The sequence below is a fragment of the Nicotiana sylvestris genome, chromosome 12 (genome assembly GCF_000393655.2).
Source record: "Nicotiana sylvestris chromosome 12, ASM39365v2, whole genome shotgun sequence".
NCBI lineage: Eukaryota > Viridiplantae > Streptophyta > Magnoliopsida > Solanales > Solanaceae > Nicotiana > Nicotiana sylvestris.
Genome location: NC_091068.1, coordinates 109294939 through 109312427, shown reverse-complemented (window position 1 = coordinate 109312427; position 17489 = coordinate 109294939). Strand labels below are relative to the sequence as shown.

Here is a 17489-nt window from a genome sequence, read left to right as displayed (position 1 = left end):
CAACTTGCCCCCGAACTCTATCGATTCATTTACTATGTTAGTAGATGTCTTCGTGAAAGCACATGCCGGGGCTATAAAGGTGGCAATAAGGAAATCAAACGTTTTAAGATAAGACAGAGGAACGATGAGATGTTAAAGGAGTGCATATCCCAGTTTCAAATGGAGCGAATAGAATTACCACCGGTCTCGGATGACTGGGCAGTACATGCTTTTATGCAGGGTTTGAACAAGCGGAGTTTGATCGCGTCATGATAATTAAAGCAGAATCTGATCGAGTACCAGCTGTGATATGGTCAAACGTACATAATCATTACTAATCGAAAATCAGGGTCCATGACGACCAGTTGGAAACCCCCTTAGGTTCAGTTTATCCTAATAGGTTGGCAACTAAGCCCCGAGGGATACAGACAGGGAATCAAGATCAAACAAGGAACGGTATCATCCATATATCGATCGGAGAAACAACGGTTCGGGGCGTAACGCTCCTCAGAACGATCGGAGAAATGATCGAGGTCAAAGATCTCGGGGACTCATCAGTAAGAATGGTTTCGATAAACATACCGACCCCGTGGAAGCACCTCGATTGTCGGAGTATAATTTCAGTGTGGATACATCGGGGATCGTATAATATATTGGAAGAATCAAAGACACTAGGTGGCCCAGGCCTATACAAACCGATCCTTCTCAAAGGAATCCAAACTTGACGTGTAAGTATCATTGCACACATGGCCATAGAATCGAATATTGCAGGCAGCTGAGGGAGGAGGTAGCTCGGTTGTTCAACGAGGGACATCTTCGATAATTTCTCAGTGATCGAGCTAAGAGCCACTTCAGGGAAAGAGATGCAAACAGAAAAAATGAGCAGGAGGAACCGCAACACGTAATTCATATGATCGCTGACGGTGTCTATGTTCCACAAGGGCCTATATTCAAATGTACCAAGGTGTTGATCACTAGAGAAAAACGAACTCGAAGCTATGTACCCAAGGGTGTCCTATCATTCAATGACAAGGAAGCGGAAGGCATATCTCAGCTGCATAATGATGCCCTGGTAATTTCTATTTTGTTAAATAAATTTCAAGTTAAACGTGTTCTAGTGGATCCAGGTAGCTCAGCAAACATAATCAGATCGAGGGTCGTAGAGCAGCTCGGCCTTCAGGACCAAATTGTACCTACATCCCGAGTCCTAAATGGCTTCAACATGGCAAGCAAAACAACAAAGTGGGAGATAATCCTACCGGTGAACGTGGCCGGGACCATCCAAGATACAAAACTCCATGTCATCGAAGGTGACATGAGGTATAATACACTTCTCGGGAGGCCATGGATACACAACATGAGGGCAGTACCTTTGGCCCTCCATCAGATGATGAAGCTCCCAACAGTGGATGGTGTGAAAACTATTTACGGAGAACAACACACTACAAAGGAAATATTTGCAGCCAATGAGGTGATACCAGTACCAGCGCCTTCTACCTCAGCAAAATCGAGCACCAAAGATAAGCAGACGACCAAATAGCAATCACAGACCCCAGCCTCGACCGAACCAGAGGGATAAGCAATCGAAGAAGAAGAAGAAGAGGATTTCCTTACTCCTCAAACTTTCATTATTCCCGAAGAGACAGATGCAACCAAGTCAACGGTCGAGGAACTGGAATAGGTCATACCGATCGAGTACATGCCCGAGAAAAAGGTATACCTAGGAACGGGGTAACCCCCAAACTCAGGAAAACACTCATTCAATTTCTTATCAATAATATGGATTGTTTCGCTTGGTCCCATTTAGACATGACAGGGATCCCACTAGAAATAAAAGCACACCGGCTAAGCCTCGACCCCAGGTTCAAACCGGTAAACCAAAAAAAGAGTCCCCAGTCCGAGGTGAAACATGCATTCATAAAGGATGAGGTAACCAAACTTTTTAAAATAGGGTATATTCGGGATGTAAAATACCCCGAGTGGTTAGCCAACTTAGTTGTAGTTCCTAAAAAAGGAAACAAGCTTAGAATGTGCATAGATTATAAGGATTTAAATAAGGCATGCCATAAAGACTCTTTTCAATTGCCTAACATCGATCGCATGATCGATGACATGACCGACCACGAGATTATAACCTTTCTCGACGTCTACTCCGGGTACAATCAAATTCAGATGAACCCGGAGGATCAGTAGAAGACATTTTTTATCACTAAGTTTGGAACATACTGTTATAATGTAATGCCCTTCGTGCTAAAAAATGTCAGATCTATATACCAACGCTTAGTTAACAGAATGTTCGAGGAACAGATAGGTAAATCAATGGAAGTTTATATTGATGATATGTTAGTTAAGTCCCTGCGCGTAGAGGACCATTTAACTCATTTGCAGGAAACATTCAAAATCTTGAGGAAGTACAACATGAAGCTTAACCTAGAGAAATGTTCCTTCGGAGTCAGCTCGGGCAAGTTCCTCGGCTTCATGGTATCTAATCGGGGAATCGAGATCAACCCCGATAAGATCAAGGCCATCGAAGATATCACAATCGTGGATAGTGTACAAGTCGTGCAAAGGCTAACATCACGAATAACCACCTTGGGTCGATTCATTTCGAGGTCATCAGATCGAAGTCACAGGTTCTTTTCCTTGCTAAAAAAGAAAAAGGATTTCGCATGGACCCCGGAATGCCAGCAGGCCTTAGAGGAATTGAAGCGATACTTATCGAGCCCACCTTTGCTTCACACCCCGAAGGTAGATGAAAATCTTTACTTATATTTGGCAGTGTACGAGATAGCGGTAAGTGGAGTACTAGTTCGAGAATAGCAAGGTACGCAATTCCCTATTTATTATGTAAGTTGAACTCTAGGAGATGCTGAAACTAGATACCCTCACTTTAAAAAATTAGCACTTGCATTAATAAGCGCATCTAGAAAGCTAAAGCCATATTTTCAGTGTCACCCAATATGTGTGTTAACTACTTATCCCCTTTGAAATGTTTTGCATAAACCCGAACTGTCGGGCCGGTTGGCCAAATGGGCCATCAAACTTGGCAAGTATGATATCGAGTATCAACCCCGAACGACCATCAAGTCTCAAATCCTAGTTGACTTCGTGGCCGATTTACGCCAAGCCTCATACCCAAAGTGGAGAAGGAACTTTTGCTAAAATTGGGTACATCGTTGGGGGTATGGACCCTTTTCATGGACGATGCCTCGAATGTGAAAGGGTCCGGGCTTGACATCATTTTGAAGACACCAACAGATAGTACTATTAGACAATCTATCAAAGCTGCTAGGTTGACTACTAATGAGGCCGAGTATGAGGCCATGATTGCAGGTCTCGAGTTAGCTAAAAGTTTGGGGGCAGAAGTCATTGAAGCCAAGTGCGATTCACTATTGGTAGTAAACCAAGTAAGCAAAAGTTTTGAAGTTCGAGAGGATATGATGCAATGGTACTTGGATAAGCTACAGGTAACCCTCCACCGCTTCAAGGAGTGGACTCCAGATCATGTGCCTTGGGAACAAAATAGTGAGGCCAATGCACTTATTAATCTGGGATCATCGGTTAAACAAGATGATATCGTCTCAGGGACTGTCATCCAATTATCAAGGTCTGTGGTTAAAGAAGGTCATGCCGAGATAAATTCTACAAGTTTGACTTGGGATTGGAGGAATAAGTATATCGAGTATTTAAAAAATGGAAAACTCCCATCGGATCATAAAGAGTCAAGGGCCCTACGAACCAAGGCTGCTAGGTTCACATTAGATGAAGATGGAAAATTGTATAGGAGAACGTTCGATGGACCATTGGCGGTATGTTTAGGGCTGAAGGACACTGATTATGTCCTACGGGAGATCCACGAAGATATTTGTGGGAATCACTCTAGTGCCGAGTCTTTGATTTGCAAAATTATTAGAGTAGGGTATTACTGGGACAACATGGAAAAAGACAGTAAGGAATTTGTTAAAAAATGTGATAAGTGCCAATGGTTTGCACCGATGATTCACCAGCCCGGAGAGCAACTCCACTCAGTCCTGTCCCCGTGGCCTTTCATGAAAAAGGGAATGGACATAGTCGGCCCTCTACCAACGGCCCAAGGTAAAGCTAACGAAAACCTTAAGAGGTATTCTATTATAAGTTCAAAGATAGCCCATTGATCATAAAAAAACCTAAGGGTTTATTCTATTCAGAATCCGAGCTAGTGTTCACTTGATCATTGAAGTTATACATCAAATATTTCCACAAAATGAAGATAAAGCAGAATTCAATACAAATTGGAGATGAAGGAAAGGGAATTCTTTATATTTATAAATGGTATTTACAACACCCACGAGAGGCCTTACACAAAGATAAAGAAACAAAAACAAAACCCTAAGAGCCTAATCTACTTTGGGAGCCGCACACTCGGAAAACTCCTCCTCAGGGACTCCATCCTCATCTCCCTCGCCCTTAGAGCCACTAACAAAATTTTCATCATCGGAAGAAACGAGGAACTTGGCATCAACCTCAAGTGCTTTGCTTGTGTATCTTATTGGTGAGGTCAAAACCTCGAGCGTAGATCTCTTCGAGGGTCTCCCTCCGGGATTGACACTTGGCCAAATCATTGACCGTTTCTCCCGGTCGAAGTCCTCCCTTAGCTCCGCTTGAACAACCTCGACATCCTTTAAGTATACAACATTGGTTTTATCAGCCGTGGCCTTCGTCTTCTCAACTTCGGCCTTGGCCTCAGCAACCTCAGCCCCGACTTCAACGAGTTTTGCCTCTAGTTCTTCGATTTTCTTTGCCTGGGCCAGATTTTTCACTTTAGCACCTCGAAGCTAGATCTTAACCGAGGCTTATTGGGCTTGAGCAGCCTCTTTATCAGCAGCAAGTCGATCCATATTTTCCTTCCATCGGTTGTAGTCGACTTTAACCTGATCGACCTCGCCCTGAAGCTACCCGATCATCTCTAACTTTTGCTGCAGTTGAGACATTGAATTTTTAGCCTCCACAGTAAGGTCAAGTAGACCATACTCTTTCAAAGTCACAGTTACCTGCTTGTCTAGCTCGGCCTCGTTTTTATGAGCTTTGGCCAAATCTGCCTGGAGGTCCTTGAGCTCCTCCTCTTTTTGGCTATAGAGGAGCCTCAGGGAATTCTCTTCATCCGAAGACTTCTTGAGCTCGGCCTCACATTCGCTCAGCTTAGCCCTAAACTTGGTAATGGCTTACACAAAAAACAAAAGGGTATCAATCATGACAAGAGAAGAAAACCAGAAATTCTACAACGTTAAAAGTAAGTGCTTACCCGAGAGAAGAGACGATGAGCCTCTTTAAAGAGGGTAGATGCGTCATTAAGGTCGGCGACATCCTCGACCCTGGTGAAACACTCCTGAAAGGGATCTTCTTTGAGGACCTTACTCGGGTCAGGCGTTCGTAGAGCTTGAGTGTCCTTTATTTACTCCTTGGAATAAGATGGTAGAGAAGGGGAGTGAACTATTGTCATGGCCCCGAGATCCTCACTCAGGGCACTCTGATTAGCGTCGATATTTTCAGCACTTGCCCTCCCGGTGTACTTGTTGAAGGCAAGGAATAACCTCGATCTCAGGGGACTTGGGGGCTTTACCGGAGTCTTTCTTCGGAGTTTCCTCACTATGAGGCAAGGTCTCCGACTCGGAGGGCTTGGATACCTCAACCGGTTTCCTAGTCCGGGTCACTTATGCTAATTCTTTGCCCTCATCTTCTTCATCATCCAGACACTGGTAGGCCGAATCTACGTCCACGTGGATGAGTTTCTTCCTTAGCCTTCAAACTGGGCTTTCTTGTCTTGAGGGTCTTTAGGCTTCGAAGCCCTTTTCCTCTTGTTATCTTTCCCCGATTTGGGAACCGGGGACTTGGTCTCTTCCCCAAGAGGGGCTGACCTCATCTCGGAAAAATCTCCGAGGCCTACATAAATCAAGAATCGAGTATGAGGAAACCAATGACTTCGGTAAAGGAGGGAAACGTCAAAAGGCTTACAAAGAAAGACTCACCATGATTTTTAGCTTCCCATTTGCCCCTCGATAAGTCACGCCATTTGCGCTCGTCATACGAGGAGGTCGCGACTAACTTTCGGACCTAGTCCTCGAGGTCAGGGATCTCATGGGGGATCCATGCTTTGGCTACAAAAGGGATAAAAACATTACACAATGCAGAAACAAAATGTAAGAAGACACTGAGGGAAAGACTTCACTTACGCTCGGAATTCCATTTCTCCAGGAACGACATTTTGTCCTAGGGGATGATGTCCGAAGTCCTCATTCGGATAAACTGGCTCATCCAGCCTCGGTCTTTGGCCTCATCATTGCTAGAAAAGAAAGCTTTGCTCGATCGGTGTTGGAGTTTGATCAGTCCTCAGAAAAGCTAAGGCCGATACAATCGGATAAGGTGATTGAGGGTAAATTCCAGTCCCCTGACCTTGCTAGAAAAATAATGGAGCATGATCACCATGCGCTAAAAGGAGGGGTGAATCTGGCCGAGGTTGACTTGATATCTTTTGCAGAAGTCAATCACAACCGGGTCAAGAAGACCGAGTATGAAGGGGTAAGTATAAACACTTAGGAACCCCTCCGTGTGGGTGGTGACATTCTCCTCGGGGGTTGGGATCCGTAACACGACCTCATCCCCCCAGCCACAATCCTGTCTCACAACAGGTGTTTCTCTGTTATCGAACAGATATACCTCGAAGCATGCTCATATCGACCGAGAACTACAGGGGGTTTTCTACGTCGAAATCTTTCTTTATGACGCAGGCGAGGGGAGCGATCTCGTGAATGGCCGCACTTTCTCACCGGCCGGACGGGAGGAAGAGGAAGAAGCCTTTTCTTTTTAAGGAACTGTTTTAGAGGTTTTTGCCATGATTTCAAGTTAAGAGTTGCGGAATGTGGTGGAGCTTGGCGTTTTCCGGTACTAAAAGGACGGTGGAAGCAAGTGATGAAAGAAAAAGATGAAGAGAAGAAGGGATCAAAGAGAGAGCAAGGAAGAAGTAAAGTTCTTAATTCCAAAAAGAAGCCACATATTTATAGGTAAGCGGCGACGGTTTGACGACGCTAGTGGCCAATCATCACTGGAGAAACATTTAATGTTTTGGGGAAGCGAATTGATGGGACGTTTCGGTCACTTCGAGCGCCTATGTCATGAGAATGACGTCATTATTAGGGACTTCGAAAAGTGGAAGTTCAAATCATTTCTTATCATTTTACTCTAAAAATGCGGGGACTATCTGTCTACGGTAAAATCATGTGGCCCCGATTTTGCGAGCCCAAAGACCCACCACGAGGAACAGAAGACTCGCGTCGAAGAATAGACTCACTATGGACCGAGTTCGAGTCTGAAGGCAGAACATGAGGCTCAAAGATTTAAGTGCTCGAGGAACGTCAGGGACTAGTGTGATCAACCCCGAGATGATACCGTTATAAGTTTGTAACATAATGAGCAAGATTCCTGCACGTCCCCAAGATCATGGCGTAAATTCCGGAATAAATTTGTACGAATCCGTACTAGGTGGTAGACAACTATCCCAACAGGATTCCTTACTGTAAATAGAAATGTATCTTATTTAGGGTTCCCCCATTATATAAAGGGGCTCCAATCATTTGTAACCATGATCAATCATTGACAAAGAATATACTCTCTTACTTTTTGGCTCATGTTTCATCAGAATCGTCTCTTTACTTAATTGTTCTTGCTTTACTGTTCTTAACCAACCTCGAGGCCACCTTAGCTCGAGGTCGAGACTGTCTTGCACACTGGTTTGATTTTACTTATTTCTATCATTTATACATTAGTATTCTTGGTTATTAATTAGTATTGAACTAAATCACATATCTTTAAAACCATAAATCAAATTTAATTGTTACTCATATTTTCGAGGTAAACAAGTACTTTGTTACAAATCACACTTACTATAGACTATGAGGGTGTTTGGATGGGCTTAAAAGCTGCTGCTTAAAAAAAAGTTAAAATGTGCTTAAAAAAAGCCAAAAGCAATAAGTTGGTTGATCCCAACTTTTCCAATTTTGGCTTAAAAGCCATTTGGTTTGACCAATAAAATTACTCTTTTGTCCATTATAAGTTTTCATAATATCAAATTTACCCTCAGTCAAAGAAACCCCAAAACATTTTCTTCTCCTATTTTCTTCACATCTGAAGACCCGTTCCTCTTCTTTCATCTTCCTATCTACTTCATCTTTCATTTTCTGCACTTTTCTCAAGTATCATTTTCTGATCCACTTGCGTTACTTTCTACCAATTATACTTGACTATATAGTATCTTTCTTCTACTTTATAAAAATTATCTAAAGTAATCTCATAAATTGAAATTAAATTAAAATATAAATTATTTTTTATTTGCATTAATTTATAATTAAATATATTATAGTAATCAGCTCCTTTATAATATTAACAACTTTAAGGATATTTTTGTCTTTTTAATAAAAAAAATGCTTACCAGCACTTGTTTACCAAATACTTCAACAACTTTTTTTAAGTTTCAGCACTTTTATCCAAACAGATAACTGCTTATTTATAAAACAAGCTCCAGCACTTAAAAGCTGCTTTTAAGCCCTTGTGCTTAGAAGCCACTTTTTTTAAGCCAATTCATACGGGCTCTATTACTTGTAATTAGAGGCAGACCTACCTTTGGATGGGATGTCATTGGCCCTTGATGACTTAAAAAAAAGATGTATATGTATAATATATTTTTAAATAACTAGTACATATTTTGATTGAGAATCTAAAATTCAAATTTTAGGCAGCTACAATTGTCGATTTAGGGGAGCACAATTTGACTTAAATTAGTGCACTGACTGTGTTTAATTCTGACTCAAGCATTTACTCATTTTTATTTGATAGTAGTACTAGTACCTGCTACTTTCAAATCCTCGATCGGGCCGCGTCTGCGTGTAATTTGTCATTAAATGATATGCTAATGCAAAAAATTTATACACCGTCAATGTGTAAAAATAAAAATAGGTGGAATTAAAGTCTAACCAAAATATTGAGCTTTCCATTAAAAACATCTCCAATAGCGTGCATAAAATTCTCACGTTCAGTGCGCAACAATAGGTCACACACAGAACCTTCTACTTTAAATCCCTTGTTTCTCCAAATCTCAAGGCATTCCTGCAATTCCTTTTCATTACGTGAACATGTATATACTTTTGCTCCAAGACCTGCCAATTCTTCCACTATTGCATACCTAAAATGCCAATAATACAAAAGTAGAAGACAGAATAGAGTAAAAATATATACATATAATAAGATCACATTCATTCTGAACTCCCTTATTCTATATTTTGCATTTGCCTCGGTATACATATATTGTTCATAGCTTATAGATTTGTCACATCTTAGCTTGCTGGAGAGGTGAGTTCTGCCTATATATTTCCATGGAAATTATAACGTCTATAATGTTGTATTTAGTACGACGGAAGTCATCTTTTAAAAAGATCGTGCATTTGATGAGTTAGAGTAGAGTATCACTACACTTAGAGGTCGTTTGGTTGGAATACGCTTTATACCGGTATAAGTTTATATTGGGATAAGTTATGCTGTGATTAGTTATGTTGGGATTGTTGTTTATTCATTGTTTGGTATGTTGTATTAAGAATGACAATTGCATAATTTCTAAAAAGAAGGTATAAGTTATACCGGTGCTAATTACCCCACCTTCTATAAGGTATAAGTTATCCCAGTATTAAAATTAACACCGGAATAACTTATACCTGGTTTGCTAACCAAACATAATATTAAGATGGTATTAAAATTTTATATCACCCTTAATGCCTTCTTATACCTCATACCAAACGACCCCTTACTGATTTATGATAATGAGTGCAAAACTAATAGTACCACTTGTATTTCTTAGGATTTCAGCTATAGAGATAAATTTATATATAACGTGAACTAGAGCAGGTTTTGCAGGTTCAATTGGCCTCATTGTTGTTAGGTGTTTGTCCAGATTTTCTTACCATAATTGGTTTTCCTATCTGATGAAGGAATGAACAACATATTTACCATAATTGGGTTTTTCTTTTCCTAAAAGGAAAATATAATTCTTCCATATTTGTCTAGTCTCTTTTCTTGTAGGAAAATGTTTGGAGTTCTATAAATTGAAGATCCGTCCTTCTCATTCAGTAGCGTCTACAATGTAGCCATATGAAGAGTCGTGTTTGGGGGGAGAACTTCACGGGACAAGTGTTAGTGTGTCACTTGTGTTTAACTCTTCGTGAGGTTGTTCTCTCGATATTTTGTACTCTCTTTTATGTAGTGGATTGCTCATCTCCGTCGCGGACGTAGGTCAATTGACCGAACAACGTTAAATGTTTGTGTCTCTTTTGGTAGATTTCTCTTTGTTGTATGATTTATCGTCGTTCAAGATTTGCTTTGCTAGCTTCCGTATGACACCTGATTTTTTCGGTCCTAACAATCGTTTCTTTTGACTCCAACAGTTAATACATAAAAAGAAAAATTTAAAATATATGATTGTAATTAATAACATTATACTCATTCTGATCGATCACATTACTTACTCGGAATTCTACATGTATAAACTTGTCATAGGTATTAGTCAGAGCAGAGTTAGGAAAAGTTACACTGTATATATAACGTTATAATTATTTTCAATATATATATATATATATATATATATATATATATTAAAATACTGTAGATGTTAATAAATTTCTTTGGATTCTCATATATTTACTTTATTATGTTTTTGAATTCCCTTAGTAAAAATCCTGATTCGGCCGCCACTAACTACCTCTATAATTAAATGGAGGAGTCAAGGAGAAAATTTCAAACTCACCCTATGCCTTTAGAGCCACCAGTAACGAGGGCTGTTTTGCCTTTGAGACTCCATCTTCCTTCTTCTTCTTCTCCATTATTGTTATCATTCTAGTTAGCATTTGAATCTTCCATTTTTAGTTTCTTAATTGGTATTTTTCTTGAAATGCTCAAAGTGAGAATTTAAGTCTCCAGATTGCTATAAATAATATAGTAGTAGGTGTAGTAGTAATTATAATGTACTACAACTCCAGAAAGCCTTACTATACCTATCCGTCGTGAAACCATTATGGAGTCTATGTTAGTTTAATATAATGAAGACAGACGAAAGTAAAAGGCCATATACTACCAATATAAGAAAATGACTGACTACCATACCTAACTCCTTTGAAAAATATTTGTCCTCATCACCACGTTTTTAATAGTACTGGTAATTATAATGCTCTAGCTCCTTTGAAAACTGGTTGTCCTCCACATTTTGAGCAGTAGTAATTATAATGTAGTAGCTCCTTTAAAAATATTTGCCCTCACCACATTTTGAGTAGTAGTAATTACAATGTACTAGCTCCTTTGAAAAATGTTTGTCCTCGTCACCACGTTTTGAGTAGTAGCAATTATAATGTACTAGCTCCTTTAATAAATTTTTGTCCTCGTCACCACGTTTTGAATAGTAGCAATTATAATGTACTAGCTCCTTCAATTATAATGTCACCACGTTTTTCTCAAGACAGTATTATTTAACATGGCCTCCACTTGTCCAACCACCATATATATTTTTTCTTTTGTAATACTTTGTAAATCCGGATTAGGTGTGGACATGTTAAATAAGTATTAACGTGATATTTTAAATATGTGAAATTCTACCGGGATGAGTATGAGTGAAAATAGTTGTTTTAGAATCAAGACGGACAGTGAGATGCATAAGATTCGATAAAATCAACTAAGTTTACGAAAGGTCTGTTTCCAGCAGGATTTCGTGAATATTTGTAAGGAATTTGGCAAAACGCAAAACACAAAAATTGTAGACCTTTGAAATACCTTTTCAATGATTTATTGTGAAGCCCGAACGGATCTCTGTGAAAAATATTATGTGCGTTTTACTGTACAATATGCAGTATACGCGCCCAGGTGAGCGGCCGGATGGTCCCGTGCGTGGCCGCACACTTGTGGCAGTGCCACCGCCCTGCTGTGCGGTTGGGCATTCAGCTGCATGAGGGCGCACCCGGAAAGCCATTTTATAAGCCCTACTTGGTCCTCCACATCCCAAAATACAAAAACTTGCTCTAGAAAGGGAAGCTCTCAAGAACCTAATCTCCCCCAAGGTCCCTCCATCATCTATGGTAAGTTCTAATGAAAGATTCTAAGTAAATTTCAATTTCCCAACACCTTATTAACATGGGTAAACCCTTCAAATCATTAGATATTCAATCGAGACATCATTATTGAGAAAATAAACCCTACAACTCGAATTCAAGAGGATTGAACGTCAAAATATAGTATCTTCACCCTCTAATTGATTATAGCATTGGATTAATGATTATAGACTCTAAGTTCATGAGATATGAGTTGATGGGTTTGATAGAAAAATATGAACGGTTGTAGGTTTGGGTTGTTGATTATTGATTAAGGGTGTTGTATATCTTATGGGTGAGGAAGAATGATACTGATTGTAGCAATTCAAGATTTTAGAATTTATCTAGGAGCAAGAGAATGAGTTGTTGGGTGTAGAAACACCATTAAAGAGGACTATGAGGCTTTACGCCCATAAGGTATTTGATAAAATGCCTAAGTGAGCAGAACATGAGTATTGGAATCCCTTTGACTTGTATTGTTATAGATTAAAATTAAAAGGGTTGGCTAACATTGTATTACGCTCAAGAGCAGGAAGTTGAGGCATGTGAGGCTAACTCTCTATGTTTGGGAATGTTAATGATTCTCCTAAACTACATTTTTTACGACGTTACTCAATTGCCTCAAAAATATAATTAAGCATAGTTCTTTGAATAGTTGCAGAACTTCTATTCTCTAGATTCATAACTCGTTCATGACTTTCATTTTGAAGTTGTGAGCTTAGTGCATAATCAATACAGATTTGGGTTTGATGCCCATGAGTCTCCATCTAGATTACTCACCATGTCATAGACAATTGAAATTTCAGTTCAAGAATACATATCTTAGTCTAGTCCTAATCAGTATTCCAGTATCATGTAACTCAATATGATTCAGTATTTTAGTATCACATATTGCAGTATGTGTGACGACCCGGCAGATCGTCTTAAGAATTAACGCCCCGATCCCCTATTAACTTTTTTCCCTGTGTTTATTTATGCTATTTTTATTTGCCGGGATGTTCGGTTTTGAGTTTCAAAGAGTTTTGGGACACTTAGTCCCTAAATAAGAGCTTAAGTATTGGAAATTTGACTGTAGTCGGAACAGTGTGAAGGTTCTGTTAGCTCTGTTGGGTGATTTCGGGCTTTGGGTCATGTTCGGGTTGTGTTTTGGAGGTCCGTAGCTAATTTAGGTTTGAAATGCCGAAAGTCGAATTTTGAAGTTTCCGGTTCGATAGTGATATTTTGATCCGAGGATCGGAATGGAATTACGGAAGTTGAAGTAGCTCCGTAGTGTTGAATGTGACATGTGTGCAAAATTTCAGGTCATTCAGACGAGGTTTGATAGACCTTTTGATTGAAAGCGTATTTCTAGAGTTTTTGAAGTTCTTAGGCTTGAATCCGATGCTAAATTGGTGTTTTGATATTGTTTTAAGCTTTCCGAAAGTTGGAATAAGTTTGAATGAAGTTATGGGATATGTTGGTAGTTTTGGTTGAGGTCCCGGGGGCCTCGGGTGTATTTCGAATGCTTAAACGAGCACTTTTGGTCTTTGGGAGATTGCTGGTTTTCTGGTATTTTTGCTGCAGTGATTTGTTCATTACGATCGCGTGAGATCACCTGCGATCGCATAGAGTAAGTTGAGACCAGGCATTTTTGTGAATTGCAATCGCAGAGGAAGGAGTGCGATCGCATAGGGTGAGTTTGTTGGTCATTGCGTTCGCATAAAGACCCTTACATTTGCGTAGAAGGACTTGGTATGGCAGTAGGGTGATGGAATTTGCTCTATACGATCGCATAGAGCAGGTCGCGATTGCGTTGCTTGAGGAAGTTGTCTTATGCGATCGCATAGGTATTTCTGCGATCGCATAGGGTTAAATCTGGGCAGTATTTAAATAGCCCATCCGCGACCCTTCTTCATTTTTCCACCATTTTTGAACGGGATTGAAGCTTTTGGGGTGATATTTGAGGAAACCAAAGGGGAATCACTTGGGGTTAACATCTTTGACTTCATAACTCGTTTATATGTGATTAAAGACCTAATTAGTGGTGAAAAATTTGGAAAAAATGGGTAATTAGGGCTTGAGATTAAGAGACATTAACATGGGTATTTGAGGGGACAATTGAACTCCGATTTTAGTGTTCATGTTATGTATAGACTCGTGAGAGTACGATGTTTCTGAAAATGTAAATTTTAACTGATTTCGAGATGTGGCGCGAGGGGCATTTTTGTTATTTTACCTAATTTCGCTTAATAGCTTAGAATTTAATTATAGAATCAGTTACTTGAAGTGTTATTTATATTATGCAATTGAATTGAATAGATTTGGTCCATTTGGAGTCGAGTACTCGTGGCAAAGACGTAGTTTCAGATTGATTTTGGGCTGGTTCGAGGTAAGTGGCTTGCCTAACCTTGTGTGGGAGACCTTCCCCTTAGGATTTGGTATATTTGGTAATTGGGATGCCCTGTACATGAGGTGACGAGTGCGTACTTGTGCTAATTGTTGGAAATTTGGTTTTTCATTAAGTAATTACTAGTATGATTCCTTTTCCTGTTTTTATTACTTGCACGATTAAGCCTGTTGTTAGCTTAGGAAAGCATGTTTAGGTGATTTAATTTCTTTCTTTGCTCAAACTACCTTACCTGAATTCTGTGCAGCATGCTAGGCTAGAATTACTTGTTTGCCTTAACATGAAATTTGACATTTCTGAATATTTTCCTGTTGCTGCTGTGTATTTACATTGGGACTACGGATGTGGAATTCCGGTAGCTCCCCCTTGTCTATTTACATTTGGGAATACGTATGTGGGATTCCGGTAGATTACCCTGCACAGTTATATGGAACTACGGGACTACACCCAGTAGATTCCTCTAGTACTGGGTATTTACATTTGGAACTACGGAACGAGATTCTGGTAGATCCCCGCGCATTATGAGTTGGACTACGGGACGGGACCCCGGGAGATCCATTGGATATGTATATTTGGGACTACAGGACGGTATCCTGGGAAATCCCCGATTGTTATTTTGGTGCTGAGCCGTATTTCTTTCTGTGTTTACCTTGCCTCTGTAATAGTTGTTGTTGCCCTTTATATCTTGTGTTACTTTACTGCTATACTTATTTATACTGTTCTGTTCTATAATGTCAAACTTTATATTTTTTTTAACCTCAGTAGGGCCCTGACCTTCCTCGTCACTACCTGATCGAGGTTAGTCTTGGCACTTACTGAGTATCGCTGTGGTGTACTCATTCCCCTTCTGCGCATGTTTTTCATGTGCAGATCCAGGTACTTTGACTCAGTCCTATCACTCTTGAGGCGAGGCGACTGCTCCAGAGACTTCGAGGTATATCTGCTGCGTCCGCAGACCAAGGAGTCCCTTTCCATTCTATCTTGTAGTAATAGCCCTTCTATTTTTTTCTGTTGATGTAGACATTCCGGAGTTAGAGCATTTTTATTATATTCGTAGCTTGTGATTCATAGGTTTCTGGAATATGTATTAGTTTTTAGAGTTAAAAGTTGTGTATGCCGAGCGACACTTTTAAACAGTGTTTTATTACTCTACTTCTGTTTTAAACTGTTTTCTTCCGCAAATTGGTTTATTTTATGCATTTTAGGCTTACCTAGTCGTAGGAACTAGGTGCCATCACGATGGTTCACGGAGGGTGAACCGGGGTCGTGAAAAGTTGGTATCAGAGCTCTAGGTTCATAGGAGTCATGAATCACAAGTCGGTTTATTAGAGTCTCGCTAATCGGTATGGAGACATCTGTACTTATCTATGAGAGGCTATGTAACTGTTAGGAAAATTCCACCTTATTTGATTTCCTTGTCGTGCGAGATTTGATGTCACAATTCTAAACTTCTGTCTTCTATTCTCACACAGATGGTGATGACCTGCACTACTCGAGATGATCAGGCAACCGTGCTCCCTACTGCAGCCGTCAGAGGTTGGGGCCAGGGTAGAGGCCGAGGAAGCGCACGTGGTGCAGCTAGAGCACCTGCGCGAGCTGCCACCGAGGTACCACCAGCAGATCCAGCCGGAGCACAGGCACCTGATACGCCTACTGCTACTACTACTCCAACACTTCAGGAGACTCTGACATAGTTCATGAGCATGTACACCACTTTAGCTCAGGCAGGGTTGCTTCCCCTTGTTGCAGCTACGTCTTAGGCCGGGGGGAGCACAGACTCCCGCCGCCTGCACTCCTGAGCAGCGAGTGCATGTTGAGCAGGTCCCTGAGATTATTCCTGTACAACCTACAGTCCTAGATTAGCCCGAGGACAAGGCAGCGGCTTCCGAGGATGAGCAGCTGAGGCTTGATAGGTTCAAGAAGTACAAGCCTCAAGTATTTAGTGGTCTAGCATCGGATGATGCTCTGGGATTTCTAAATAAGTGTTACCATATTCTCCGTACCAAGGGTACATCAAGATCGAGCGGGGTTTCCTTCACTACTTTCCAGCTTTGAGGAGCCTCCTATGAGTGGTGGCGCACCTATGAGTTAGACAGTTCAGATGAGGCTGCTTCACTGACTTGGACTCAGTTTTTAGATCTGTTCCTGAAAGAGTATGTTCCTCAAAGCCTCAGGGACGCATGGGGCGCAGAGTTTGAGCATTTGCGCTAGGTTGCTATGATTGTCTCAGAGTATGCTGTCCGTTACACTAGTTTGGCTAGACATACACCAACCTTTGTTTCTACTGTTCACAAGAGGGTTCGCCGGTTTACTGAGGGCCTTATTCCTAACATCAGGTCTAGCATGGCTCGTGAGTTGGAGATGGATATTTCTTATCAGTAGGTGGTGAGAATTTCTAGGAGGATTGAGGGTATGCATGCTAGGGAGAGAGAGGAGAGGGAGGCCAACAGGTCTTGAGAGTCGGGCCATTATTCTGGTGCCCATGCCCCAGCTGTAGGTCATCATGGTAGGGGTTATATGAGTTGCCCTATTCATTCAGCTCTTCTAGCAGCCAGTGGTATTCCAGCTCCTCCTAGACCTTAGGAGCCTTATTATGCACCTCCAATTTCTAGTGCGCCTCCTGTGCGAGGTGCTTTCAGAGGTCAGTCCAGTAGACCTGGCCCGAGCCAGTCACAACTACCACATCTTCCTAGACTTTTTTTGAGTATGGTGACACACGCCATATGGTGACATACGCCATATGGTGAGGGATTGCCCCAGACTTGGAAGGGGTGCACCTGCACAGACTTCCCAGCCACAGCGTGCCCCGCAGAGTTCTCAGGCTATGATTACAGCTCCAGTTGCTACCACACCTGCTCAGCCAGCTAGAGGTGGAGGTCAAGGAGAAAGAGGTCGCCCTAGAGAGGGAGGCTAGGCCAGATACTATGCCCTTCCTATCCGTACTGAGGATGTTTCCTCCGATTCTATCATCA

The 17489-nt window shown here is 41.0% G+C and overlaps 1 pseudogene; it reads right to left on the bottom strand.

Moving 5' to 3' along the window:
• The window catches only part of LOC104212988 (tropinone reductase 1-like), a 57591-nt pseudogene extending 45578 nt beyond the window's left edge, over positions 1-12013 (bottom strand).
• Positions 12014-17489: the final 5476 nt, after the last annotated feature.